The sequence below is a fragment of the Spermophilus citellus genome, assembly GCF_964194105.1.
Source record: "Spermophilus citellus genome assembly, chromosome: 2".
Taxonomy (NCBI): Eukaryota; Metazoa; Chordata; class Mammalia; order Rodentia; family Sciuridae; genus Spermophilus; species Spermophilus citellus.
This window is the reverse complement of record NC_138183.1, coordinates 204,225,546-204,239,285: the sequence shown is the minus strand read 5'-3', so window position 1 is coordinate 204,239,285 and position 13,740 is coordinate 204,225,546. Positions and strand designations below refer to the sequence as shown.

At 45.2% G+C, this 13,740-nt stretch overlaps 1 protein-coding gene across 7 annotated transcripts in view; it reads left to right on the top strand.

Moving 5' to 3' along the window:
- The first annotated feature begins 677 nt into the window (after window positions 1–677).
- Window positions 678–13,740, top strand: part of IRAG1 (inositol 1,4,5-triphosphate receptor associated 1) — a 118,931-nt gene continuing 105,868 nt past the window's right edge. For 5 of the 7 annotated variants that reach the window (XM_081282057.1, XM_081282055.1, XM_081282053.1 and 2 more), the window contains exon 1: window positions 678–1,047. The gene's annotated coding sequence lies outside the window, so the exon portion shown is untranslated. Of the gene's footprint in view, window positions 1,126–4,871; window positions 4,896–13,740 lie in introns of those variants that run through there. The other 2 variants (XM_081282051.1, XM_081282052.1) reach the window with 2 other exon arrangements.

Below are 13,740 nucleotides of genomic sequence, written 5' to 3'. Positions count from 1 at the left end.
AACACACAGTTTTTATACAAGCATATCTTATACAATATTGGGACATACTTCTACTGAAATAATTATGTGTTGTTGCTGTGAGATTCAAATTTAAGCGGTTGCCAGTCTTGCAATAATCTGGCAACATGACCCAAGGCTTCTTGGTGTTTCTTTTAATCGCAGGAGGGAGTCCCCTTGGGGTCGTTCTAAACTTAGTGCTCCCTGATCTTGACCTTGAATGGGAAATGCACCTGAGGAGGGAGAAGAGTGAGTGTGGAAGGCTGCGGGACTTCCAGCAGAGATGCAGCTCCTCCTCACCTGTGCCCGGGTAGGTGCAGCCCATTCATGCTGATGTAGCTCTTGAACGTATCTCATTTCATGCCCCCAGGGAGCCACGAGTTAGGCATTTTCACTATTACTCCCACTTTAGAGATGAGGAGACTGAGGATCCACGATGTTAAGATCACAGGGCTGTTAAATGGAGGAGCAGGGACTGGCCCTTGGGGCCAATGCCAGGTCTGAATTTAGCAGAATCTCGTAGTCCCTTGGCTCTGGTAATCCCAAGGGTTTAAGGTAGGAGCAACTCCCGCTCCCAAATTCCTGGGACAGGAAACATTCTCAGTCTCTCCTGGCGCTGGGCCAGGGTCTTATCCCAGCTCACATGCTTGCCAGAGAATCCAGGCTGGGAGGCCGGTCTGCAGAGTCCCCTTAGTCCCTATTTGACCAGGACAGTGTCCAGCAGCATGAGCTACCCATGGGCATTTGCCATCTGCTGTGTGGGTGCCATGGGAGGGGCCTGGGGTTAGTGGCTACCTCACAGGCCCTGCCTGCCCAGAGCCCTGAGCGGAAGGGTGGGCATCCCCGCCTTTAGACCCCAAGAGCCAGGCTGCAGAGGAGCTCTGGTTCCAAGTCCCAGCCCCTGTCAGAGGAGGCGGGCGGCCCTCTGCAGCCAGCGGCTTCTCAGCTCGGAGCTCCAGAGCCAGATGTAACATTGACCTTAAATGGTAAAAGCTCCCCAGAGTGAAGAGAGGCTGGCCAGAGGAGGAAAGGGGAATAACTCAGTTTTAGGTAAGTCACTGCTATATCCTAGAATAACCTGCCTCTTCAGCTGAGAGGGAAGCAGAGGGAAACTTCTCCTCCTTAAAGGTACAGGGTGCTGGGAGGGGGGCGCTGAACTTGGACTTTCCAGGGGAGCTGGCTTTGTTGGGTGGTATTTCAGCTGAGCGTTTTTATTGTTACTGTCTTAAGCCTTAAATAAGAAGTGAACCTTGCTGGTACTAACTTAGCTAAATTATGCCCCTTTTGTTGGCTGTTGGAAAATATGCACATGTTGGGGTGAGGATGTGACTTCTTACTAGAGATTCCCATTCCAAGCTTTCGTGTGGGCCCCTTTGTGGAAATAGAGGGGGGTTTTGAGGTTATGCAAGACTGCCAGGCAAGGTTTTCTCTCCTCTGTGTTTCCTGTGTCTCTCCTCTGTCCTCCTGCGCCTCTGTGTATGTGAATTCTGTACTGGCCCATTTTACCTCCATCCTTGGCCCTGTGGCATTTCTATCCCTGACCCTCCTGTCCTTTGTTCTGGTCACTACCTCTGCTTTTATCTCTGCCCCATCTCTCCTTTTGTCTCCAACTCTCCCTGCCTCCTGTGCCCTTTCCCTCCCTGTTCCTTAGAGAGGTACATGTGTCTGGGCCTGTGCCCTGGCCCTGCTCCCTTCCAGGGGCCCGTGTTGAAGCTATTCCTAGAGTGAACTGCACTCAGACTGGCTTTCTGCAAAGGGAAAGCCTGGGGAAGCCAGAGGCCAGCGAGAGGCCCAGCTGCCCCATCCCTCCTGCGCATTAAACAGTTGTAAAAGCTGGAGAGGCTCTGCAGTTTGCGTAAACAGCAGCGCAGGTCCTGGACCCCTGGCTGGCGCTCCCAACTGCCAGAGCTCCAGCTGCTGTTCGCTTACACTTTTCAGGCAGCTCTCTGGAATGGCAGGGGAAGTGAAGCAGCCCCAGGGCTTGTCTGAGCTGGGTGTTCTGCCTGGAAAAGGAGGAAGCTGCCCAGATCTGCCAAGCTGGGGGCGCCAGGGAGGCAGAACCTGCCAAGGACAGTGTTGCCCCTATCGGGGGTGCTGACGGGCCTGTGTGTCAGGTGGAGCTACCTACCCCTCACCTCAACTCTTTGATAGAGGAGGAAACTCAGGTTAAGTGATTTGACCAAGGTGATACTACCAAGAAAGAGCAGTTAGGATTTGAACCCTGGCCTATGTTATTCCCATCCCAGTGCTCCTGCTCCTCAGCACAACTGAGTGTCCCCAATGGTGTATTGTAATTTTTTACCTAATAGACAAAACAGTTGTCATTGTCATGTTTGTTTGGTCCACGATTCAGTGGTGTGTGTGTGTGTGTGTGTGTGTGTGTGCGCGCGCGCGTGCATTGGAGGTGGCTGTTTGTATTCACAGCTGAGGTCCCTTCCTCCACGGTTGGTGGTAAGTGAGGTGTTTCCATGTACTCTCTAAGATCATCTGGGAAGGACAACTCCATTCTAATTGTTACAACATGATCAATTATCCTCACAAGCATATTTTTTTTTGTGTGGGGAGAGGAAGGAAACATGTATGCAATGAACACTGCTCTGAGCCCTTCCCATATACCATTCCCACAACCCTACAAGGCAGGGATTATTATCAGTATCCTCATAACTCAGAGAGGTCACACAGTAGGCATGTGACCCCAGGCAGCCTATCTCTGGAGGCTCTGGTCTCGGACCACCTCAGCCCTGTTCACCTCTGCTTGGCTCCATTTCTGAGAGGACAGCAGGAGAAGCACAGATGCTCTTCCAACATACTGCATGTGAGGCTGTCACAGGTGGGGCCATGTGTTCCTTACAACAATGCTAGCAGAGATGGATCTTTACTTCAGTTTTGCAGGTGAGGACACTGGGGCTGGAGGGGGTTAAGTGACTTTTCCAAGCTCACCCAGGCACCAAGCAGCAGAACAGATCTAAATAGTATCTTGGGTAAGTTTATTTAGGGCTGCATGACACTTTCTACTTGAAACTGAATTCCAAAGGGGTCCCAGGGCTGGTTCTGGGATGAGGGTTTCTGTAAGCATGAAACGCCTTACCTGAGCTGCCTGGATGGTTCTCTGGTTTCCAAACAGAGTGCATGTCTTTCCTCTTCACCTTCGTAATGAAGATGGATCACACACACCAGCAGGAGCATGTGATAAGTGCTTGAGATCAATTATTTTTGGTTGAATAAATAGACAAAAATGATAATAAAATGTGTCCTGGTTAATGAAGGTCCTGGGTTTATTAAGCACATGTTCCTGATGATCAGATTCTTGTAGTCTGGTTTGAAGGGATGCAAGGTAGGGTCTCTAATTATCCACCCCATCCTGCCACCTCTCCTGCATGGCCCCACAGAGACACTGGGCTGCACCTCACCCATCCTCACTGTGGCTTCATGGTCAGCAAGATTCTGTTTGATGCCCAAGAAGGAACAGAGGCCCATGTGGATGGAGGAGAGAGAGCTTTGAGCTGCAAGATTCTGCCCCTGCCCCTTCAGGAGCTATTTGAGTGAGAAGAAGGAGATGGAGTACTGAGTTCTGGTGTAGTGAATGCAAAAGGAAAGAGGGGAGAAAACTGATATTAATTGAGCTTCTACTTTGTGGCAAGATCTTTTATTCAATCCTCTGGTTAGAGTTAAAGATGCCATGGTTCAAGGAGAGGCACACAGCTGCTGGTGGTGAGCAGGGATTCCAGCTCGGGCTGCCTTGGTTGGCACTTTCTGTGTTAGATGTCACACTATAATTAGGGAATTGGGTCTCAGAGGCAATTATTGAGTGTCACAGATCAGATCATGGGAGAAGCAAGAATAGAAGGAAAGGGAATATCATGCTTGCCTTTAGAACCTTGAGTTCAGATAACAGCTCAGGGCAACCTCCTTATCTGATGAACCTTCAGACCCAGACTTAGCAGAGGTGACACCTGTTGTAACCTTGAAAGCCCCCACCTTTTCCTTCTCTGAGGGAGATAGAAATCAGGTGACAGTAAATTAGACAGACAGAAAGCCTTTTCCAGCCAGCAACAGATGTCAAAATGTTTATTAAAGCAAGGCTTAGTCAGTGCTCCTATGCTGTTACATTCTTCCTAGTGCTGTTTTTTAAATTCTAATTTTTATTAAAATTTTTTTTCTGGTACCAGGGATTGAACCTAGGAGTGCTTAACCTCAGAACCACATCTCCAGCCCTTTTTTAATATTTTGCTTACAGACAGGGTCTCATGAAGTTGCTGAGACTGGCTTGGAGCTCACTATCCTCTTGCCTCAGCCTCCAGAGCCAGTAGGATTATAGGTGTGTATAACCACGTCCAGCTCACAAGTTTTTTGGTCATAAAGTAACATATATTCCTTGCTAAACATTCTTGGAAAATGCAGAAATGATATAAATAATAAACTCAGAATAAATATAAAGGGTTTAAAAACTTTCCAGAAAAATCCCATCACTCAGGAAAATATTATTATTATTATTATGGTATGTTTCTTTCTTTAAATTTCTCTATACTTTACAAAACTCAGGTCTTATTGGCAACTTGATTTTGAAGTCTGCCTTTTAAAAACTGAACATCTAATCATAATCATTTTTCCACATCATTAAAGATTCTTCCAAGCATGAGTTTGCAATAGTTGTATAACATAGAGTAATTTTAGTTGTGTAACAGTTTGACCATTCTTCCTGTGGTTGGCATTTACAAATGTGGGTTTCCTTTGAGGACTATCTCACTGACACACGCAATGTGACAGCTTCCCAATATTTGCAGCATTGGGGGACTCTGCTCTCAGAGGCGGGCTTGTGCCGCATGGCCATGATGTGGGCTTGTTCTGCAAGATGATTATAAGATGCTGGCCCAGCCTCAAACACCCAAAATCACACGGTAAGACAGTATTTTGTTTGAGTTTTCAGTCCTTCCTGTCAAGGATGAATTTTCTATTGGAGATCCAGTGACCAGCTGTTCAGTTTTTTTTTTGGGGAATGAGAGTTGCCCCAGACTTTCAGTGCTTAAAAAAAAAAAAAAAACGATGGCCCGGGAAGACTTGGAAGTTAGTGGCCCTCCCTTGAGCCCAGTGTTCCTTAACATCCTTCTGACACTTGCTTGTCTTCCTTCTTGGCATGTAGTCTGGTAGGCAATAGCAAGAATTTAATAACTGTTTTCATTACATTTATTTTTACCATAACTCTCTATTTGTAGTAAGTGGTACTGATTTTTCCATGTAAGACAGGGACATAAAGTTTCCTTTTTTTGTGTGTGGGGTTGGGGATTGAATACAAGGCCTTGCACATACATGCTAGGCAAGCAGTCTACCATCATGCTATATGCCCAGCCCAAAGTTTCCCTTTTAAATCAAGGTAGTGGTGATGTTAGCTAATATGTATTAAGTGCTTGCTGTGTGCCAGGTGCTATTCTCATGCTTTACCTGCAATAGGTCATTTAGTCCTCAAAGCAACCCTTGGAAGTAGTTACCAGCATTGCCCACGGTATACAGATGAGGAAACTGAGGCACAGAGAGAGGTAAGGAGTTTCCCAACAACACAAAGCTGGTAAAAGGCAGAGCTGGGATTTCACTCTTGGATTTCTGACTCAACACTAGTGAAATTAAAGGATATTAAATAAATAAAAATATAAGTGGAACACAGATGTGGCAAATAATGTGAGAGCCGAATGCAAATCTAGGACACATGGCTTGGTAGAATTGGGGCATCAGTAAGAGGAGGTAAGGGAAAAGCTGATTTGCCCTGGTAAAACCAAAGGAAGTTTAGAGACCCATGGGCTAGTGGGAGAGGTGGGGAGGGAGGAGGCCACACACCACTCACAGCCCAGCTAGAAGATCAGGATGTGGTCCCCAGAGTGGCTCTGCTGGGAAGGGACACAGAAGCTATAGAGAGTTCTGCTGCTGACAGGAGGATGTTTCCAGAGAACCCCAGGCCCCTGGTTCCTCAGGAGAAAGCCTGAAGACGCCCTTGGCTTTACTCACACAGGTGTGGCCAAATATACACTGGAGCTGAGTGGGAAGATGGGCTTAGTGTCCACCAGCTCCTTCCTCGTTGCTGCCTCACGCGGGAGCCATCACAGCTCCCTGGTGTAAAGTGTGGGCCCTGGACAGACCACGTCGTGCCATCACTGAGCAGCTACATACCTCAAGCTGCACCCATCTCTCTGAGACTCAGGATCCTCTCCTGTGATACAGAGTCTACTTTGCATGGTTAAATCCCTTAGTCCAGTATCTATTCTTGGCACCCAGGATACAACAACTATTATTATTCCTAGCATTCCTCTATCCACCACCAGAGTTTCCATCAAGGAGATTTCTTACTGGGTTTGAAATTCTGACCACCCATAATCCTGGGCACTACTTATATCTCTATAGACACCCAAGGAGAATGGGGAACTTATTTGCTAGATGATTGGCTCTCGGTACCTGATGGAGTCTTTAAAGAGACCCAGTAAATAACCTCTTTGCTTACCTTATGTTTTGAGGCTTGTTGAGATTCAGGGACCAATACCCCCACATGACTGGTAAAACTGGGGTTGGGGAATGTGGGTCCATTGGCAGGCAAGCAGGCTTTCTAACAGTGTATTAAGTAGATGTATTCCCATTCCTCTATGGTGCCCTGTGGTGAAGGCAAGGCCCTTTGAACCTGGAAGCATGAAGGAGCAGAGCAGATGGTGTGTTCCCTACGGAAAGAGCTGAACAGTTCACGCTGATGTGCCCGAGGGTTCTCTCAGAACCATCCCTCTGGGTGGAGTCAGGACTATCACACCCTTGGGAAGTACAGTAATGACCTGGTCCAAGGCCAGTTGCAAAGCAGTCCTCTCAGGTGACAATACCTGGTGAGACTTGTGCTATACCCTAGTGAGAGATGGGAAGGGTTGAGGCCACAGCAGCCACCATGTGAAGCCCCAGCTCCTGCCTTTCCCACTTGAAAGAACCTCATCCTCTCTCCTCTGGAGATGCTGCTGGGGTGGGAGAGAGTTGTTTGGGGCAGGCCTTCCTCAGACAACACAAGCACCGAACTGGAAGGATCTGGAATGATTATTTTTTTCAAGAAGTTCCATTAGTTCCATTTCCACACAAGGAAGCAAATGATCTTTTAACCCCTCATTCTAGGTTACTTTACACAAGTAAGTAAAGAGGACAGGGGAACAGAACCACAATTATCTGAGCACAATGTATGTGCCAGGCATTTTAGGTAAAATAATGCACTAAATCCATATGTTAGCTGTTAAGGTCCATGAGTGAACTGACTCTAGGAGGTTGGGCTACTTATCCAGGACCACTAATTAGTAACTAGTAAGCGAAGAGTGGAGAGTTAAACTTACAATCATCAGGCTCCCAAACTCCCTACTCTTTGCATCTCTCTGTGGCTTACACACTGGGCCACAGAACAGAGTGAATAAGTCCAGCCCTTTGGTCCTGATCCTATAGGAACAAGGTCCAGGAGGCCCTAGTGCTGCCCAAACAGAGGCCCTGAGCTCTTGGGACAGCTGCCCCCTAGGCCTGCTCTGCATCTTTCTTTTGTCTTCTTTCAGTATGTGACAGTCTTTATCAGGTCTCATAAACTTATTCACAAACAAGATCCTTCCTTTATTGAGAAGGAAAACACATCTAGTCATGAACTTTCTACTGACAAGAAATACCATGCCCTATGTCATGAGTCTGAAATCATGGTCTTGGCTCACCAAGGTCATAAATATTGTCAAGGTCACCTAAGGCAGTCATGAGTAGTGGTTGAGCCGGGTTCAAATCCCAGCTTCACAATTTACTAATGAACAAATGATCTAACCTCTCTCTGTCTCACTACCATTACCTTTAAAGTAGGGCTGAGGATAGTACTATGACTCCTCAAAGGGTTGTCATGAAGATGGAATGGATCATTGTATCTAAAGCACTTATACATGTGTTTTAAATAATAAAAATAATAATTATTACTATGTTTTATAATAATAATTATGATGATGATGATTGGGGTCTGGATGCACATCAGGCACATGGGTCCTAGATGGTCAGGTTTCCTGAAGGGCTGTCTTGTCTCGATATTTTCAATCTCTTTGGAGATTGGCTTCCTGGTAGAAAGAATGTAATAGCCTCCTGGACTTCTTTCCCAGCTGAGGCCCAACTGATCCCAAGGTAGGTTAGAAGATGAAGACGAAGCTGGGGCTTTTCAGGAGGAAACTGGCTTCCTAAGGAGCATCACCATAGACACAGTTCTAAGTGTCTGTGTGCCAATGTATTGTGGGAGATGACTGTGTTCATAATCAAAAAGCCTAGGAGATAAAGATTTCAGTTGTGGGTAGACAGTTCTGATGAGCCATCTCTTCCCATATCAGAGAGACTCCTCCAAAGCCTAAGAGAGGCATCTCTCTTCTTAGAAGTATAGATGAGCCTTTTCTTTTTTTGCTATAGGAAAATACTCTAATTTATTTGGTGGTATCCACATGGCCTGTTCCCAGGTAGGACACAGAAATTTATTAGATTCTACCTTTGTTGGTTAAAACTCTTTGGTTACCAAGTATCAGAAACCTACACTGGCTAACTCAAGAGAAAGTTTTGATTTTTGGAAGGTATTCCAGAGACTTCAAGAATGAAGTAGTCAGTCAAGCCTCAGGAAGGCAGGACCTGGCATAGCTCAGCCCGCAATGGGAAGTTGCCAACAGTTTCTCTGAAGCAGAGAGCTTCAAGTTTTTGTTTTTTTTAATGGTGCATCTTATTTGTTTAAAAAATTAATCATGCATTCAAACAAATGTATATTGGTTTCAATTTATACAATATTTTATAAGACATAAAACAGATTTTTTTTAGAATGAGAAAAATAAATAATATTGAAAATCATGCCTTTTTTTTTTAACAGTGCCAATAATTTTTCTGCTTTACCCAAAGTAAAAGACATGTGATAAATCCTGCTTCATTATATTGAAAATCTTGGTTTGGCACTTTGGATAACCCCTGGTTTTAATAACTGTCATGGCTGAAAGAGACACTTTGTCAGTCAAGTTCCCAGCAAGGAACCAAATCCAAGTCAGATGGCTCAAGAGACTTTGACAGTTGACAGAGGTATGGGAGCCAACAAGGGATGATGCCCAGAAGCCCCAAACTAGCAACAGCAGGAAGTCATTACCAACCTCACTGGGAGGACAAGAGAAAGACACTGTGTTACCAGAAGCCAGTGAGTTCTGGAGCCAGGGAAGAGGGTTTCTCTAAAATAAACTGTGGTTATGGAAGAATGCAGGCCCCCAGACCTCCTGCCAGAGATGTAGTGCTAAAGCAAGGAGGGACAGCAGGAAAGCCAGAGCCAGCAAGGAAGGCCAGGTGATACGTCCACAGGTGTCATCCTGGAACATGGAGAAGGGGGGTGGCTCTCTGACAGGGCAGGCAGAGAGAGAGAGGGAGGGAAAGCAGAGAAAAACCAGCTCATGTGGAAGGGAAATATGGCTACTTTCTGAACAACATGCTAAAATTTCTGTTTTATCCACCTGTTTGTAAAAATGTTTGAGGTTGGTTGTCATTTTTATCACCAGCACCAGTATCTTCACTCTCCTGTTTTGGCAGAGAGTCTTTTAAGCCAATTGCCTGTTCTGGTGGTTGGTTTGATTAAAACTAGGTAAATATATTTCACTAATCCATTCACTTACATACAGACTGTGTCACCCTGCACTAAAAGCAAATGAACACATAGGAGCTGTATCAGTGGCTCCACTGTGGATTTCCCTCTGAGACCTTAGAATGTCTCATGAACTGGACATGAAAGTGACCTTTCAACATACAGAGTGAATAAGGGCACCATTGCCAATGTTTTCATTGAATATTAAGCAAGTTTACTTTTATTTTTACTTTAAGATTTTATATATATATATATATATCTTGAATATATAATATATATAATATATTATATATATATATATCTTAAATATATAATATACATAATATATTATATATATTTTTAAATGTGGTGCTGAGAATGGAGTCCAGTGCCTCACAAGTGCTAGGCAAGCACTCTACCACTGAGCCACATTCCTAGCCCTTTTTTTATTTTTTAATAGAAATAGCAGTTTGGAATTTTCTTCCTATGTTTCACTGAACCATCTTGTATTCCTTGGCATATAAACTCCACGATGCAGATCACTGCTCAGCGACACAGGTCTAGCTTGTCCAGGCTCCAATGGCTCATAATTTCTGTCCTAGTTCTCAGGAAAAAGATCCTGATACACCTAGTTTGGAATTATAGCCATGGTCAGTGGTCAGTATCATAGGACACAGATGTGGCCATGAGGATCATCCCTGGTATATAGGGGTTTCTTCTAAGAAGGGGAAATTTCTAAAAACAAAAGTGTCTTCAAAGGATATCATGGACCTGTTAACTTATAACAGACCTTCTGTCCTGCCTCCTGGAGGTCCAGCAAGCCCCCTGATTCCTCAGCACACACATAGAAAACCTCTTGTGTTATTTCAACAAATAACTCATGGTGTTCATTTGTGTGTGGGTTTCTCACCCGTGAATACATTGGAGCACAGCCTTATATGCTATTGTCTCTGTGTATGGCCAACATTCCCAACAGGTCTGGGGTCCACAGGATTTTCCCTAATCTGGAGGCAGACTTCTTCTCAGGCCTGCTGGGCCTGGTAGAGGAAAATATGGTTGCTGATGGACCTCAAGCATTTGGTGCATTAGGTCCCCCAATACAAGGTAAATTATTCTTATATCCTGGTTCCTACAATTGGAAAGCACAAAAGTTGCTTCCGCACACAAAGAAAGACTAACTTTTCAGAGGCCTGGAAGGGAAGGTTCCACTTGCTGAAATCTGTTGGGACTTGTTTCACATGACAATAACAAGAGTAATAATACGGTATTGATGATTATTACTATAACAGCTATCCTTTATTGAGCACCAGCTAAAAACCACGTTAAGTACTTTACATATATCATCTCATATTTTACAACATCCTCAGAGATAGGCAGTAATAATATCTCTGTTTTACTGATGAGAAAAATTGAGGCTTCCCGAGGTCTAGCAATTCACTCGGGACCACACAGTTGGAATGTTCCAGAGCCAAGGCTTTATTGACTTTGGTGCAGAGTATGAGAGAAATTTGCACTTGGGAGTTTACCAGGCCAAGAGGGAATAGAGGCTGGGCCAGTAAAATTTCAGAAAAGTTAGATAGGCTTACAGAGAGGTATTAAGGAAAGCCAGCACCTGAACAGGGGTTCCAAACTTTAGGCCTGGCTCTGCCTCCAACTCATGTTGTGACTTCAGTAAATCAATTCTCTTTTCTGAGGCCTCAGTTTCCTCATCTGTGAACCATTCATTCTCCAAGGTCCAGGAATTCACCCCAACAATCACATGACTGAGGCCATCCCAGAGCAATAATTTCACCAGACACTGGGTCCGTGACAAGGGAGAGATTGCAGGTGTGTCAGAAGGGTCTCTGTAATTGTTCATTCTCCAAAAGCCACTGCAGTGTCTTGGGGACAGTTGGAACTGACATCCGGTCCAAAGCAAATGGAAGGGATTGTTTTTAAGACAGTATTTCTGCTGAAGGTAATGTCTACTTATTCTCTTTTTGGTTAAAGCAAGAGTCTCTTGATTCTTGCTTTAGACATTTACTGTTCAGATCAGAAATTATGGTCTTCTTTTTTGTCACTAACAAAGGCAGCTGCTAAAACCTAGTCCCTGCTCCCTGTGTTATAGGACCAGCTGCTTCAAGCCTCCAGCTCTGGGAGCAGATGGGTGTGCCTTCTGGAGTAGGTGGTGGGGACATTGACAGAGAGGGTCAGTGTCTTAGAAGGGATGACCATCATAGGCATCCTACTTTGAGAGGAGGGGGCTCCAGGAGGCCTTGGATGCCCTTTGGAACTCCCTAAATAGAGGAGATCTGGTGAATGTGAGGACTCCCAGGAAACTACTCAAGCAGCTCACCAACAGAAGTGCACAGCACTTTCTCTGATCCGCCCTGGGGGACCATGGAGCCTGGTATCTAGGTAGCCTTTCATGAATTCTCTGGGTTTTACAGTGTTAAGTGGCAGAACCACTCCTACCACTCCTTGCCCCATCCCTGGACTCCCACTAGTATTTTTGTGGGTCCCCAGATACTTTTGCCTTCATGGATCCCTTCTTCCTTATGAAAACACTAAAAATTTTATTTTATGATTGTGCTGGTGGGAAGATAAATATACTACCATTACCTATTAAAATGTTTTCTTTGACCTAAAAGCTTGTTTGTTTTTTCCTTCAAATTTTGGAATTGAAACATTTTCTTGGGCCCTCATCCCTGTTCCTACTGCACATTGGATTGACAGCCCTGTCCCTGCCAGCTTATTTTTCCAGAGTGTGTTGTCTAGGGACCAGCAGCATCAGCATCACCTGGAAGCAGGTTAGAGATGCAGAATTCCTAGAACTGCCTCAGATCTTTTGCATCACACCCTGCACCTTAACTAGACCCCAGCTGACCATCTGCACCTTACAGCTGGAAGTTCACTGCCTATACACTGACTCTGGTATACTGGAAAGACCTGGATCACAGGATACAGGTTGTTCCACCAAATTATAGCAAGAAGTCTCATGGTAGAGCATCCTTTATGGAAGACATGTCCATCATTAAATGGCTATATAAATGACAAGAATTCCTGTCTGCCTCAGCCCTTTTCTTCCCTTACTCAACCAATGCTCTCCCAGTTTCCCTGACCCCAGGGGAAGGAGTGAAACCCAGGAAAAGTGAGACCCAGGGGAGGGAGCTAATTCTCCCAACTAATCTTTCAGTTTTCCCACGGTATGGCCTCCAGAGTCATCTCTGCAGAGGAGGAGAGGGATGCTGGAGGCACCAGCTCTCAGGGCTTTCACCCAGAGGTGACATGGTTTATTGTCCAGAATTAGTCATGTGGCTCCAGGCTGTAACTGCTCTACCTTCTCACCTCTAGATGGCCTCCAACCCTAAAGGGTTTAGGACACCCAGACTGATCTCCACTTTGAGATACTCCTTGAAAAAAACATGTCTGGTCAAATAAGATTGGAAAACATTGTATCTTGTTGCTCCTTCCTGGAGACTTATATTACAGGATTTGCTTCATAAAGGCTCTGAGTTGTCCTGCAGGACAGAACTGTCTCACATTGATATCTCCAAATGCAGTGATACACAACCTTTCTTTTCATAGCTCCTATCACTAGAACTAGGGTTGTCTAGAACATGCTTTGGGAAAAGCTAACTGGGGCATTTGTGCTTGAGTGGATGTAGGGTGGATCTTGCAGCATCTAGAGAGTCCTTCCCACGTGCAGAACTGCTAAGGAGGCTCTAAGTGGGCCCGGTCAGCCCAGAAAGCTTCTCTCTAGGAGGCAGACTGTGGGCTGAGGTGGAGAAAGCAAGGGCTCTGATGGTTTTCAATTCCCTCTTGGCTATCCATCAGTTTTGTTACCTTGGAGAAGTTATAGCTCCTCATTGAGCCTCACTTTTCCTTTTTACAAAGTAATATCTACCTCATAGGAAAGTGAGGGGATTGAGTAAACTTACCTAAAGCATCAGGCACACAGTGTGACTTTGCTGAGTGGGAAGTTACTGCTATTACCTGTTGTCTCTTTTGCTTGTTTTATTCTTTACCATCACATGGTCCCAGGTTGATGTAGGAAACGAGGATCAGAAGTCTCCAACAGGAATGCTGGACACAGCTCCACCATGTCAGGTTTTTGTGCCTCTTTTCTACTCCAAAGAGGTCAGGGGTCTCCTTGGTCCAAG